We start from the raw sequence: 14,546 nt of genomic DNA, 5'->3' as shown, positions 1-14,546 counted from the left end.
TGGGAGTAGAAGGAATGAAAGAATATTTTCTGAAGCAGATGATGCCTGAGCTTCAGTTTAAAGTATAGCATCGACGATAGACTGGATAGGGAAAATGTGGCACATATACACTATGGAATATTATGCAGCCATCAAAAACGATGAGTTTGGGTCATTTGTAGGGACATGGATGAACCTGGAAACCATCATTCTCAGCAAACTGACAGAAGAGCAGAAGATCAAACACCGCATGTTCTCACTCATAGGCGGGTGTTGAACAATGAGAACACATGGACACAGGGAGGGGAGCACTACACACTGGGGTCAGTTGGGGGGAAATAGGGAAGGGACAGTGGGGGGTGGGGAGATGGGGAGAGATAGCAAGGGGAGAAATGCCAGATGTAGGTGATGAGGAGGAAGGCAGCAAATCACACTGCCACGTGTGTACCTATGCAACAATTTTGCATGTTCTTCACATGTACCCCAAAACATAAATGCAATAAAATAAATAAATGGGAAAAAAATAAAATAAATAAAATAAAATAAAGTATAGCGTGTGTAAAAGTTAATCAAACTCAGGCGATGATCGGGGAGGGCAGCCCACACAGAGGAACAAGCATGTATGTCACTAAATTTTGAGATTGTAGACCACAAGCACAATTTGACTGAGGGTTCTGAATTATGCCCAGATTCCCTAAACCTGTTAAATTAAGTATAGTCTGAAGCTGCCTCCTTATATATTTTAAGTTTAGCCTAAATGTTTCTTCATACGTGATGAACTGGAACCTAATTGAATATGTGTAAACAGACTGTAACCTACTCTGGTGCCAATCACTGAGTTTTGGCCAAAGATTGCCAACAGTTTACATTGTGTTCAAATAAGCTAAATGTCAAATTGTAAACAATCTGGTTGTTTCTGAATCTCACTTATGTTTTCTGTACATCATTGTCTTTTCTGTCCAAAAATCTTCTTCGACCAAGCAGCAATGCCAGTGTCTCTGAATCTATTCTGGCTTGGGAGGCTGCCCAATTCATGAATTGTTCTTTGGCTAATTAAACTCTCTGTTACATTTAATTTGCCTAAAGCTTTTCTTTTAATGTATCTTTAAGCCTCATTTTCCTTATCTATAAAACAAAAACACTCTTGGTATTTTTGTGCGAATACATTTATGTAATATGCTAAAACTAGTGCCTGGCACTTAGTAAGTATTAGTTATTATTGTGATGATGATGATGGTGATTCTCTTCATCATCTTCCTCATCTTCTTCTCATGATCACCCAGTCCAGTAGATGTAGAAAGTTATATTTAAATTTTCATTGTGCCATTTCCTATTTAAACTTTCACAGGTTAATATATTTATCTGTGCCACAGTTTCCACTTTATTAAGGTAATCATGACTATCTCATGAAGTTTCTGAAGACATGAAATAAAACAATATATGTAAAACACCTGGCAAATAGAAAGGTTTTAGAAAGGCACATTGCCTTTAACAAACCCAATGTGCTACTGTATGTTGCAAGATGTAAGAACAAAGAAATTCACAAGTTTTGTTTTGAATCCTACATTTGAGAAACTCCAAGATAAACCTGGAAACCTATTCAACAACTTAAAGTGGTTCATTTCTTCAAACAGATTTCTCTCTGCGTCTCTTCCTGTTCTCCTTTTATTCTAAGGGCTGCCCAAACAGAAGTCCAAGATCCTCTGGCTTCCAGGGAAAGATCTTCTGAGTGTTCAGGATGATGTGTTTTTGTTTCTGTTTCACTTGTTCTACAGCAGGTTTCATGCTTATTTTCCATTTTATTCACTTGCAAATGTGGTGAGATTTATCTACTCTGTGTCTTTATACTGTATCTACTAAGTATTCACCAACCTTAGTTTCTAAACACTATTAATTTGGGTGATGGTTAGCTACCATTCTCAAAGAATAAATTGAGATTTACAGCTTCAAAGTCATCTGTAGATCTGATCAACAGCAGTTTTTCCTATGCCTATACCAGTGATAACCACGGCCTGAAATAATCCCCTTACTCCCTGAGACCACAGGATTGGATGAAGTACTTCTCCTCTGGGGCCCAACAGGTCCCTCTACCTTTACCACATGTAACAAGCTATTTTGTGATTGTATGATTTGTTACTAGTATGCTGCATTAGACTCCAGACTCAATCATGTCAGAATAAAGGGCTGTTTTAATCATTTTTATGGTACCCAGAACATAGTACAATACCTAGTAAACAATGGGTTTTTGTTAAATATTTGTGTAAGAACTGATTAAACAAAATAATTCCTGGTTGAATTTTTATCTTTACAAGAGTGAAATTTCTTATCGATGCATATATGTTTGTAAATTCGCCATAAACACACATATTTAAGGCACTCATGGCAAGACTTCATAATTTTTTTAATAGCCATATTAAGACTTTCCATGAAATTTGTAATTCCTTGGGTTTTCTTCCAGTTATTCTACAATAGTAAACTTCACTGCCTGGCTTTTCTTTTGTTTTTAGTGATAGTTGCTAGCTACTAAGCTAGAGTTATAAATTTTTTGTTTTCATAATTTTTATGTTATTGATATTTATATTAAAATGTTTCTTTAAATGGTTTAACATCTTTTAAGACATATCCTTATAATAACATGTTAATTTTCCTGAGAAATCCTTTAGGATATTTTTTAATACCGATCGTATTTATAAAATCAATTTTTATGGTACTATGAGGATAAAATCTCAAATACTTAAAAGTAACATGGTCGTGGCATATTTTTTTTTCCTCTATAGATGTCATTTTGTCCTTTCATGATAATTATCTTTCTCTGGCATTTCAGTAGAGTTGCTCAAGGTTGTCTTCTGCTAATTCTGGTCCCTTATCAAGTTGCCACTTTACTGGATTTTCCTCTACTACCTCCGTTAGGAATTTTAGTCCTGCTGTTGATTTTTTTAATTTTTTATAGTCCTTCCTCTTTCTCCTAACCAGCTTGTCTTCCAAGCCTGCTGTCTTTGCATTTCAATTCATTCTTGCTTAACACTCTCTGATTTCTTTTATAGTGATCCCAATTTTTTGTGTTCTACTACAACATTTAGTTTTCTAACATTTACTTGTGATTCCTATAAAAATAATATCTATAGGTATGAAAATCTCCTAAGTGTTCATAATGATCTTTTTGCTTTGTTTGCTTTGTTTTTCACTTGTTCTGCAGTAGGCTTCATACTTATTTTCCAATTTATTCACTTTCAAATATGATGAGAAATCTGGGGCCCTGTAGTATATCTGTACACTCAGTGTTTACCAGCCTTGGTTTCCAGGCACTGTTCATTTGGGTGATGGTTAAATACTATTCTCAAAGAAGAAATTGAGATTTACAGCTCCAAAGTAATCTGTAGGTCTGCTCAACAACGGGAGCTTTTTCTATGCCCATTACCCGATTTATTGTTCTCTGAATCAATGAGCTACAGTGGTGAAAAAAGTCACAAAACATCTGCTAACAAGTCTCCTTTTTTAAATCCCAAATGAAGTGCTCCACCTTCCAAATACAGTATATTACTGTCAGTTACATTTTTAAATATACCACAGCTGTTTTATAGAAGAAGACATGGTTGCAATATTGAGTACCTCCTAACTCCTAGGCTCTCTTCTAGGCATTAAAAACATCATGATGAACACACAGACCCTTGTCCTTCTGAAGGTCACATTCAACTTAAGAATTGACCAAAATAATGACGGTTTGGTAAGAGAAATCAATTCAACAGATCTATTGAACAGCATGTTGACTATAATTAATGAAGATATTTTGTATTCTTGAAAAATGCAAAGAGAGTAGATATTTAAATGTTCTCAGCACAAAAATGGCTATATGAAGAAATGCATATGTTAATTAGCTAGATTTAACCATTCCACAAAGTATTTGTACTTCAAAACATCATGTTGTACATTGTAAATGCATACAATTTTATCTGCCACTTTAGAAAAAAATTAGATATTAAATAATCCCAAATATGATATGTTATATATATATGAAGGAGAACTAACTATAAACAAAGAACATGGTGACTGCTTTCAACAGAAGAGGTTAGCAAAAGAGAGATATAGGCTCCATTTTCTTTTAGTTCAGACCTTGTATTTCAAATCTATAGACCAAAAATTGGGGAGGATTTGCTACTATATTTTCAGAAAAGTAAATTTGGTAGGTTTTCACTGGCTATATAAAAATTTGTTGAAAATTATTTGTTTCTATTTTTCAAATTTATGGTAATTTGTTAAAAGTACATTGGATTCCAATAATTTTAATATTTGAAGCTGTTGACAATTTTTGTCTTATTAAAATATATATTTTTAGTAATAAGTTGGAGAGAAACTACATGAAGGGCTGTTAGCCAGATTTATTTTTAAATTAACATGAAGTCATGTTAAAGATATTTTAGGAGGTAAAATCTATAGGGGCTGCTGTTAGAGTCAATTGAGAAACAGAAGGAGAACTTTAATAAGACTCTTAGGTTTTAGCAAAAGAACAAGTGAGTACACGCTTTGAAAGAAAGCCTGGGCTAGATATAAGAATTTGGAAGTCATGTTGTAGCCTATTGGTATCTAAAACCTGAAAGTTGGAAGACACCTCAAGGCATTTATTTTCCTTGACTATTGTCATCTTGAAATATGACAAAAGCTAACCCAAATGAATCAAAGTTTGCTCTCTGTAGTACAACTTACACTTTTTAAAAGTAATAATATCTGGCCGGGTGCTGTGGCTCACACCTGTAATCCCAGCACTTTGGGATGCCGAGGCGGGTGGATCGCGAGGTTAAGAGGTCGAGACCATCCTGGCCAACATGGTGAAACCTCCATCTCTACTAAAACTACAAAGAAATTGGCACACACCTGTAGTCCCAGCTACTCGGGAGACTAAGGCAGAAGAATCGCTTGAACCCAGGAGGCAGAGGTTGCAGTGAGCCAAGACTGCGACGCTGTGCTCCAGCCTGGCGACACAGGAAGACTCCGTCTCAAAAAAAAAAAAAAAAAAAAAAAAGGAATAATAGGTAAGAGCAGTGACTCACACCAGTAATCCCAGAAATTTGGGAGGCAGAAGCAAGAGGATCACTACAGCCCCAGAGTTCGAGACCAGTCTGGGCAACATAGTGAAATGCCTGCCTCTACGCAAAATTTAAAAAATAGCTGGGCATGGTGGTGTGCTTCTGTAGTTCCGGCTACTTAGGAGGCTGAGGTGGGAGGAACACTTCAACCTGGGAGGCTGAGGTTATAGAAAGCTGTGATCTAACCACCGCACTACAGCCTGAGTGAAAAGTGAGATCCTGCCTCAAAAAATAAAAAAAAATTAAAAAGTAATAATAACTAACAATAATCAGCAAATACAATATTTCTCCTATACCTACCAAAGATCTGTCCCACACATTTTTCCTTAACCACAATCCCTCCTCAAAAAGAGTCCCATTCACCTTCAATTCTGTGCAATATTTGGCATATTTTACCCATCTTAAAGCAAGTCAATTTGCTTCCCAACATAATAAAATGCAGACTTCAACAAGTACAGTTGACCCTTTAACAATATGGGGGCTGAGGTGCCAACCTGCCCCCCATAGTTGAAAATTAATGTATAAATTTTAATTTGCCCAAACTTAACTACTTTACTGGGTAAAGGGGGTAGAAATACAATAACCCCCTTACCCAGTAAAGGGGGTTTGTTTGTTTTTCCTAAGGAAGAATAAAAAGCTCAAGCCTTGATTCTTACCTTAACAATCAGAGAAAATGACAACCTTCCCCAGAGTCTTCCTTTATAAAGTGGGGAAAAAATGACTGTCTTTTATTCCTCATAATAGAAAAGGGTAAAGGAGATAAGGTGTGAAAGTAACATAAATTTAACATGTATGATGGCACAGTGTACTATTTAGGGTGACACTAATAATGTAAGAGATCAACTATGGAAGTTATCTTAATAGCTTATCAAATTACAATTTATGTTTTCCTTAGGAAATAATCCAATGGGCGGGCAGGCATTGCAGTGATCCAGGGTCCCAGCCTTCTTCCTGCTCAGCCCCAATCCCCACCTGCAAAGGTCTCATAATTCTTCACTTCCTGCCACAAATAAGAAAACGGAATGGAAGAATCTCCCAGGGGAGGTTTATAAGGGTCAGGCTTGGAAATCATGGCATCATATTCCCATCCAATTGGCTAGAACTTGGTCACATGGTCATACCTAACTAGAGCCTGACAAATATTTTTTCATTGTTTACATAGGATGAGAAAAAAAGGAACTTGGATGAACACAGTAATCTCTGCCATGCCATGATATTTCTATAATTTTACTGGGTAAAGGGGGTAGAAATACAATAAATTTCTATTTTAAAGAAAGAGTCATTTGGATGAATCGAACATAAAAACTACCAATTAGAATTTAAGATTAAATAAAATAAATGCTAAATTTTAGGTTCAAAATGCTTAGGGCTTGTAGTACAGCAGAATTTATTATGAGCTTACCAAGTGCCAAAGCCTTTTCTATGTATGTATTTATTTATTTCTATACTATCCTTATTTACAGAAGAAAAACGTTGAGGTGCAATTAAATTGGACTAGTCACCAAAGTCCAAGTGACTGTATATAATGGTAGATCTACACTCAAGCCAAAGATGAAGGCAGAATTGATTTTGCCCAAGGTTTGAGGGGAGAATGTATGGCAAAATAAACATTTTAAATGGGTCCTGTCTGGGCGTGGTTTCTCACGCCTAAAATCCCAATGCTTTGGGAGGCCAAGGTAGTAAAATTACTTGATGCCAGGAGTTCGAGACTAGCTTGAGCAATGAATGTAGTTAGATCCCCTCAACAAAAAAATTTTAAAATTAGCCGGGTGTGATGGCACATGCCTGTAATTCTGGCAACTCAGGAGGCTGAGGCAGGAGGGTGGCTCAAACCCAGGAGTTTGAGTCTATAGTGAGCTATGATTGTACCACTGCACTCCAGCCTGGGCAAAAGAGTAAGACTCTGTATCTAAAAATAAAGTGAAACAAAATAAAATGAGTCTTAAAGGAGAAATGCAATGCACTTCTTAAAAAGATGACAGAGTGAAAAAAATGTTAAAGTAAATAAGAACATGTTACTTTCCTGCTTGAAGACTGCTAATGGCTTCTATAACACAGAATAAAATCTAAACCTGTTTTGACTTCCAAAGCCCTGTGCGATCTGGTTTGTGACAATCTCTATGACTTCATCTTGTACCAATTCCCTCTCTGTTATCTCCATTCCAGCCCCTGGTCTATTGTCTTTTCCTCGGTTGTGCCAAAATTATCCCAGATGTAGGGCCTTTGAAATGGCTACTTCCTCTGCTTGGAATGCTCTTGCTCTTGCCATTCATGTATCTCAGAGAGGCTTCACCTGACACACCATTTTTCTCTATTATCTTACCCTATTGTAATTCTCTTTTCAACATTTATTGTTAATTGATATTTATCTCTGTCTTCCTCCTCCTCTTCCTCCTCCTCCTGATTTCTTCCTTCCTTCCTTCTTTCCTCTTCTTCCTTTCTTTCTTTCTTTTCTTTCTCTCTCTTTCTTCCCTTCCTTCCTACTTTCCTTCTTTTCTTCCTTCCTTCTTTCTTTTTTCCTGCCTCCCTCCCTCCTTCCCTGCATCCCTCCCTTCCTTCCTTGCTTCCTTCCTTCTTCCTTTACTCTCTTCTATTAGAATGCAAACCTCTTGAAATCATGAACATTTTTTAAGTCGTTCACCACCAGAACCACCAAGTATAGGTTCATAAATTACTTATTGCATAAATAAGTCCTATTTTGACAGGTTGGAGAAGTAGGAAGAGTAAAGAAATTAGAAACTCCATATGGCTTCAAGAGTGAAGGCAAATTATCTATAATGTAAAATGTATATTTTCATACCTAGCATTTTTCTCTTAAATCTGGATACATCATAGTCTCTCACTTTACAAGACCAAGATGTCTGTTGGCAGAATATTGTATGTAGCTCTGGTACTTGTTCTTTCAGAAAGACTTAATGATATTTTAGATGTTCCCCAAAAGGGCAGGGGCCAGCAGAGGCTGCTGTACAATTCCAGACTAAAAATATAAGGATTGTTTTGCCCTGCAACATTAGGTTTAGAAAATAAAGAAACAAAATCTGAAAGGATTTAAAGAGAGTAAACATTTTTTTACACAGCAAAACACAGACTCCTATTTTCAGGCCTTTATTTCAAGTTTGAAAGAAGGTTTATTTAGGGCAAATAAAATACAATTGCCCTTTATTGTCATGCATTTTATGTTTACAAAATTTTTATTTTATTTTTTCTAAATATCCACACAGCATCTGGATGGTGAGTAACATTATTCTTATTCTTTAAATTGAGGACATCGAAACTCCAAAAAGTGGTTCACCTAAATTCCTTGAGAGAAAGAACCATGTCTGATCCATCCTTTTAGTGTCATTAGTAATGTTTTTTTCAAAAAATATAGGAAATCAATAAATGTCTATAAAATTGAATTAGATAAAACCTGAATAAAGTCAGGAACAGGAGTCCTAAAAATGACTGTGCCATTGGTGCTCATTCTTTATCATTAAAAGTGAACACAGATAATTTATTTTATTGTTCCAAAGTCTAAAATTCCCTCAACCCTGACTAATAATAAGGAAAATGAACACAGAAGTTTAAATTGCAACCAAAAGATGTTAACAACTGTAAATTGAGCCTGGCGAAAATTAGTTTCAAAAGCAAAGGTAATCATGAGATTCCTGTTTCCATTTCTTGATGAAATTATGGAATAATATAAGATTCTTTTTCAAATCATTCCTTTAAAATCTAAAGAGGGGAGAGGGACATAATAAACCAAAAACTCTCCATTTCGGTTGGTCAAGACTGAGTTAATTTCACTTCACCTTGTCTTTCTCACTCAGTGCAGCTGCAAACCCTGAACAGAATGCCTACAGCATCTATCTGAGGAGTATAAAATGTTGTTGGTAGCAGACAGATTGAGAAAGAAAACCAGAAATCAGAATAACACCAAACTGGTGATTAACATAATCCACCATTACTTGCCACTCCTGCAAGCCAAAAACTCATATGTTTACACCAAGTGTGGGCAAAAAAGAAATACTAGTTTGCTAGTGCTGCCATGATACAATACCACATAGTATCCAAACAACATAATGGTAGGCTTAAACAACATAAACGCATTAATTATCTCATAGTTCTGGAAGCTAAAAGTTTAGAATCAAGATGTCAGCAAAGTTGATTACTTCTAGGGCCATGATTGAGGGATTTGTTTCAGGCCACTCTTTCTAGCATATAGATGGCTCTCCTCTCCCTGTATCTTTTCACATCATGTTCTCTGTACATGTGTCTGTGTCCAAGCTTCCCTTTTTAGAAGGATATTAGTCATATTTGATTAGGAGGACATCCTACTTCAGTATGACCTCATCTTAACTGGTTACAAATGCAATGATCCTGCATCTAAATGGGGTCACATTCTGAAATACTAAGGGTTAGGACTCCAACATATAAATCTGAGGAACACACAATTCAACCCATAACAAAGTAGAAGAAAACATCTCTTGTTGGTCGAAGCAGCAGGAAATTGATTAGAGACAATAGTATAAAGTTTCTGGGGATTTTTGTTTTCTTTTGTGTATTTTTTCTCCTACCATGGTCCTCAGACAATCCCATGTTAGTAGTGGTAGAAATGACAGCGGTGGTGGGCAGGCACTCCAAGAGAGGAAATATACTACTGACCAGAAGAACAATGGTATCAAGAGAATAGGAGAAATATCTTTTGCTGCTTTTTATCATTTTTTGTCCCTTCATTGCTTGGTCCCTGATGCAGACTCAGTTGCAGAAAGTACATGGCAGAGCTGGGCACCTAAAACCCCAGTTTCCTAGACAGAAAACCAAGGCTGAAGTGGGGATGTAATGAGACATGGAGGCTGGGAGACAGAATGTGCCAGGACAATCACAATTAGGAAATAAAGTGGTCCTGTAAAGTTATGTATAAAGTTTTGGGCTTTCCTTCAAGTTGTGTATTCAAGGGATTTGGCCCTAAATTGCATACAAAAGGCTTTTAGAACTGAACTATGAGGTAAATCCCCATCTAGGTGCTAGATTTATTGCTGGATGGTATGCAAAAGGGACAGACCTAAATAGCGCTTCAAAGGCTTTGAATATTAAACCTACATTGGGCCCATATCCTAGAGAGAAGGCAGATAGGAGCTTGTAGCTTGATACTGAGACAACTGCTTGCTAAAACAAGCTAACAATAAAAATTCTGTGTGAGATTTGTAAGACTCAAACCCTTAGAGCATAATATTCGAAATGTCCAAGATATAATCTAAAACTATTAAACATGAAAAAACAGGAAATATCAATATCTTTCAGGAACAAAGATAATTAACTTATGCTGACCCCAAGATAATATAGGTGTTAGAATTGTTAGATAAAGGTTTTAAAGCCGTTATTTTAATCATGCTCTGCGAAGTAAGTGTAAATACTCTTGAAATGAAAAAAAGAATATCTCTTCAGATAAATAGAAGCTGTAATGTAAAAGAAAAACAAATGAACATTTTAGAACTGAAAAATACATTAAGCAAAATAAAAATAGTCACCGGATAAGCCCAAGAGTAGACTGGAAATGATAAAGGAAAAAGCCATTGAACTTTATAAAATATTGTTAGAAATTATCCGGCTTTAACAATAGAGGGAAATAAAGATTGAAAAAGAAATAAATAGAGCCTTAGGACCGGTGAGTCAATACCAAAATGGCTAACAGTTGTGTCATCAGCATTCTAAAGGAAAGCAGAGAGAGTGGTGAAAAAAAAATTTTGAAAATATGATGGCTAATATATTCCCAAATTTGGCTGAAGGGTTAATGATCATAACATCTAATTATTATTATTAACATTGAAAGCATTGATTGAACACTCAGTCTGTGCCAGGATCTGTTCTAAATTCTTTACACACCCTCTAATCTGCAAGGAAAAACACGTATAAATCTTTGCCCAAGGTCACAGAGGTATTAAGGGGTGGAGACAGGAAACAAATCCAGAAATTCTGTAGAAAACAAGCTCTTAAACTCTCAAGTTCTTAGACAATCTGGTACTTCTAGGATTAATCTTTCCTCTGCACTTAGATTCATAGTAACAGCTACTTTGTTCTACCATGATTTTTTTAAGTATGTCTAGTTCTTGGTGGAGTATCTAAAATATGAAGACTTAAATGTATTTGAGAAAGAAAATAATAAACAACTGCAATACTGGGTGATCGTGATCAGGGTGAACCTTAATTATTTAATAAGGCTGTAAATTTCTCAATAAAAGAGGCTCCACTGAGGCAGTTATGTTGCATGGCATCTAGCATGTTCTGACTCACTTAGTTGCATAATTTCAAAAATTTGAAGCTTGATGAAGGAGAAATAAAACTATACAATTTATATGAAAAACAGTGTCATGGTATGAAGATATGCCTCTGGCATTAATTAGTTTCTTAATATTAAAAAGGTCATTTAACCTCCTGGAGCCTCAATACCTTTTATTAAAGAAGAGTTCTAATCCCAACTAAGGTATACGATGACGATTAATGAGTTGGTGTGTGTGAAAATACTTTGGAGAACATTACACAAATGACCTTTTATTGGATTTAACTCATTGCAAGGCAGACAGAAATAAGTGAAATGCACTTGATAAAGAGTGTGGCAGCCTAGAAGAGGGAGAGACTAATTCCATGTGGGAGCATTGAAAAGGTTTTGTAGATAAAGGAGACTACACAAGCTGGGGAGGGGTTCTTTAATACAATGCAGGTCAAAGCCAGAGTTGGAGAACTGGTAAACTCCCACCTCTCAAACTTACTTCTGACTTTCTCATCTCCCTGGAGCTTAGTAGAGATATAATCTCAGAAATATGTTCAAAATTATCACAACTATTTAGAACATTTTATAATCCAAAAGGAGACATAATAGCAAATGGATGAAAAGCAGGAGGCAAAAGAGAGTGGTTTTAAGATGAGCAAGGTTTTCATAAAACATATCTTTATATTTTATTTTCATAAATTTTCGGGGCTTGTCTTTTCTGAGATAAACCAAATGAGTGATTTTCTAGTCCAACTATTGGGGAAACCCACGTTTGTGTCTACCAATCTACACGTTAGTGCAAATTTAATGGCAATGTTTTTCAAACTTCAGAGTGAATGAAGATACTTTGAGGAGCTTATTTTAAAAAAATATAAGAAACAAATTCTCAGACTGCATTCCCAGTGCTACTGATGCAGTCTATCTGGATGGAGTTGGACCAGGGTTCTTCTTTTTAACACTGAGCCAGCTGCTCCAGATGTAGATAGTTCATTTTTCTCAACCTGGGCAAGACCAATGTATGCCAAAGCTGGGAGCCTAGTTATTGGCACTCAAAGCAACTTCAAAGCTACTTGGACTCCTTTTCTTTTTGAACACCAGCTTGAGGATATGGACAGAGAAGGAGATTTGAAATCCATATTGGGCTTTTCCAGATTGCTTTATTTTATTCTCTGCATCCCCTCCTGCTCAAAAGCAAAAAAACAAGAAAAGGAAAGGAAAAAAAAAAAAAAAAAAAAAGCCCACAGGATGCCATTAGTCAGCTTTTACTTAAAGCTTACTTTCTTGGTAGGACCTGGCCACTGTACCACCCAGTTCAGGAAACAATGCAACCACATTCTTTTCAAAATAATTGAGGACACAGTTTTGTTTTAATCCCAAGACAAATGCAGTATGTAATACTCTCTTTATTGACCATAAAAAGAGAGGAAAAAACAATCAGCACCAAACAAATAAAACGAATTTGCCTCCTTTTCAAATTTTGGTGATGAAAAATGTTTCAAAGCACCCATATGCTCATGGAAATACTAATTACCTTCTGTCTTCTTGGGGTAAGCACAGGGAAACTTGGATTGAAATAGTCTCATCAGAGTTGTATAAACTGCAACAAATGCAATAAAAATTTCCTAAACGTCTGGCCCTGTCTACTCTTTAAAAGGTTTGTAAACATCAGATAAAGTTGAGATTGGATTGTTTGATATTATCAGGCCTTAGAGTGGTGACTGTGGTTCCATTATGAAATCACATCTGAATTTCCAGAAGTCACCTGTGAAAATCACTCCCAAAAAAGATTATGCCCAGAAATCTAAGATAAGTTGAACTGAATCATGTATCTCAGGGAAAACCTTGTTTCTCAATCCTTAAAACCTCCTGACTCCAGTGCGTAGATCCAGAGAGTGAATAAGGAAAACACCGATACTTAAGAACACTTACTCTGGAGCCAACAGTGTGATGGGAACTTTACAAACATTACATGGTTGGATTTAATCTACCCTATGAACAATCTCTATTCAATAATCTCTATTTTACAAATGAGGAAGCTGAGACTCAGAGAGGTTAAATAACTTGCTTAATGTCAAAGAGATACCAAATGGTAAGGTAATAACTCAAGATTATCTGATTTATACTCAAGTGGCAACATTTAACTCAATCATCATGGTGCTAAGAAGCCTTTTATAACCCATCGTCTTCAATCTGAGTAGACAGTCCTTTTTTCCCATTTTAGTTGGCACCAAGCTGACAAGGGCCACAGTGTGAATGATCTGTTCACACTAGTAGGTTATGAGTCAGAAAGCAGAACCACATCTAATAGCATGATGTTGGCATCAGACATCACAAAATATATGTTCTGACTCCTACATTGACTACCTGTACTTACTGTAAGCTTTGTTTTTTGTTTTACATTTTTGAGCTGCAGTTCTCTCTTCTGTAAAATGGGAATAAAAATCCTGCCTTCAAAGTCACTATGTAGTTTCAATGAGAATACCTGTAATGGATCCAGAGCATACTTGCTGCATAGCACACATTCTGCAAATAGTTCCCTACCCACTTTCCCCACTGGCACAGTGCAGGGTATTTTGTGGGAGTATTCAGTAGGAGTTGGTGACTGACTGATACACAGATGATGTGGGACTCAGTAAACAGCACTCTTCTTTCCCACCCAAGCTCTAAACCAAAGTGAAATATAAGCCTAAGAAACAAGAATCATGGAGGCCAAAAAAATCACCTTGATATTAGACAACACAGCTTATATCTCTGGGCAAGTGGACTGTCAAGATTAGCAGATTTACCCACCTTTCAGGGATGAAAGTGGAAAACCACAAGCTTCTCCAGGTTGAAGTTACAGCATGATCCCTCCCAGAAAGCAAGAGGAAGAGTCTGGGCCATTTGTGTCCAGTTCCTCTCACAAACTCACCTACTAAGTAAAGCTTCCTTCCTTCGCCAGTGGATGAACAAGGGGTAGGCAGTCATCTAAAAATGTTTAGGAAGATGCTTCCACACGGGGAGCAAGAGTGAAGAGCAGCTGCACTCCCAGCCCAACAGCTTGGATGATGGCATAAAACCCATTCCCTGCCAAACCCCATGCCACCATGCAATAACTCAGGCCTCTCAGTACTTCTGTTCTATCCTGGGCTCCTCCTGGACTCCCACATCGGGGGAATTAAGGAGCTAACAAGAGAATGAAAACTACCCTTGGTCTTATTTTGACCTTGCAATTCAGTCACTGGGCCTCACCTTCT

Source organism: Sapajus apella, unplaced genomic scaffold, assembly GCF_009761245.1.
Source record: "Sapajus apella isolate SASKATOON/1434 unplaced genomic scaffold, GSC_monkey_1.0 scaffold3, whole genome shotgun sequence".
Classification (NCBI taxonomy): Eukaryota; Metazoa; Chordata; class Mammalia; order Primates; family Cebidae; genus Sapajus; species Sapajus apella.
The sequence above is the reverse complement of the archived record's forward strand: the minus strand, read 5'-3'. Positions refer to the sequence as shown.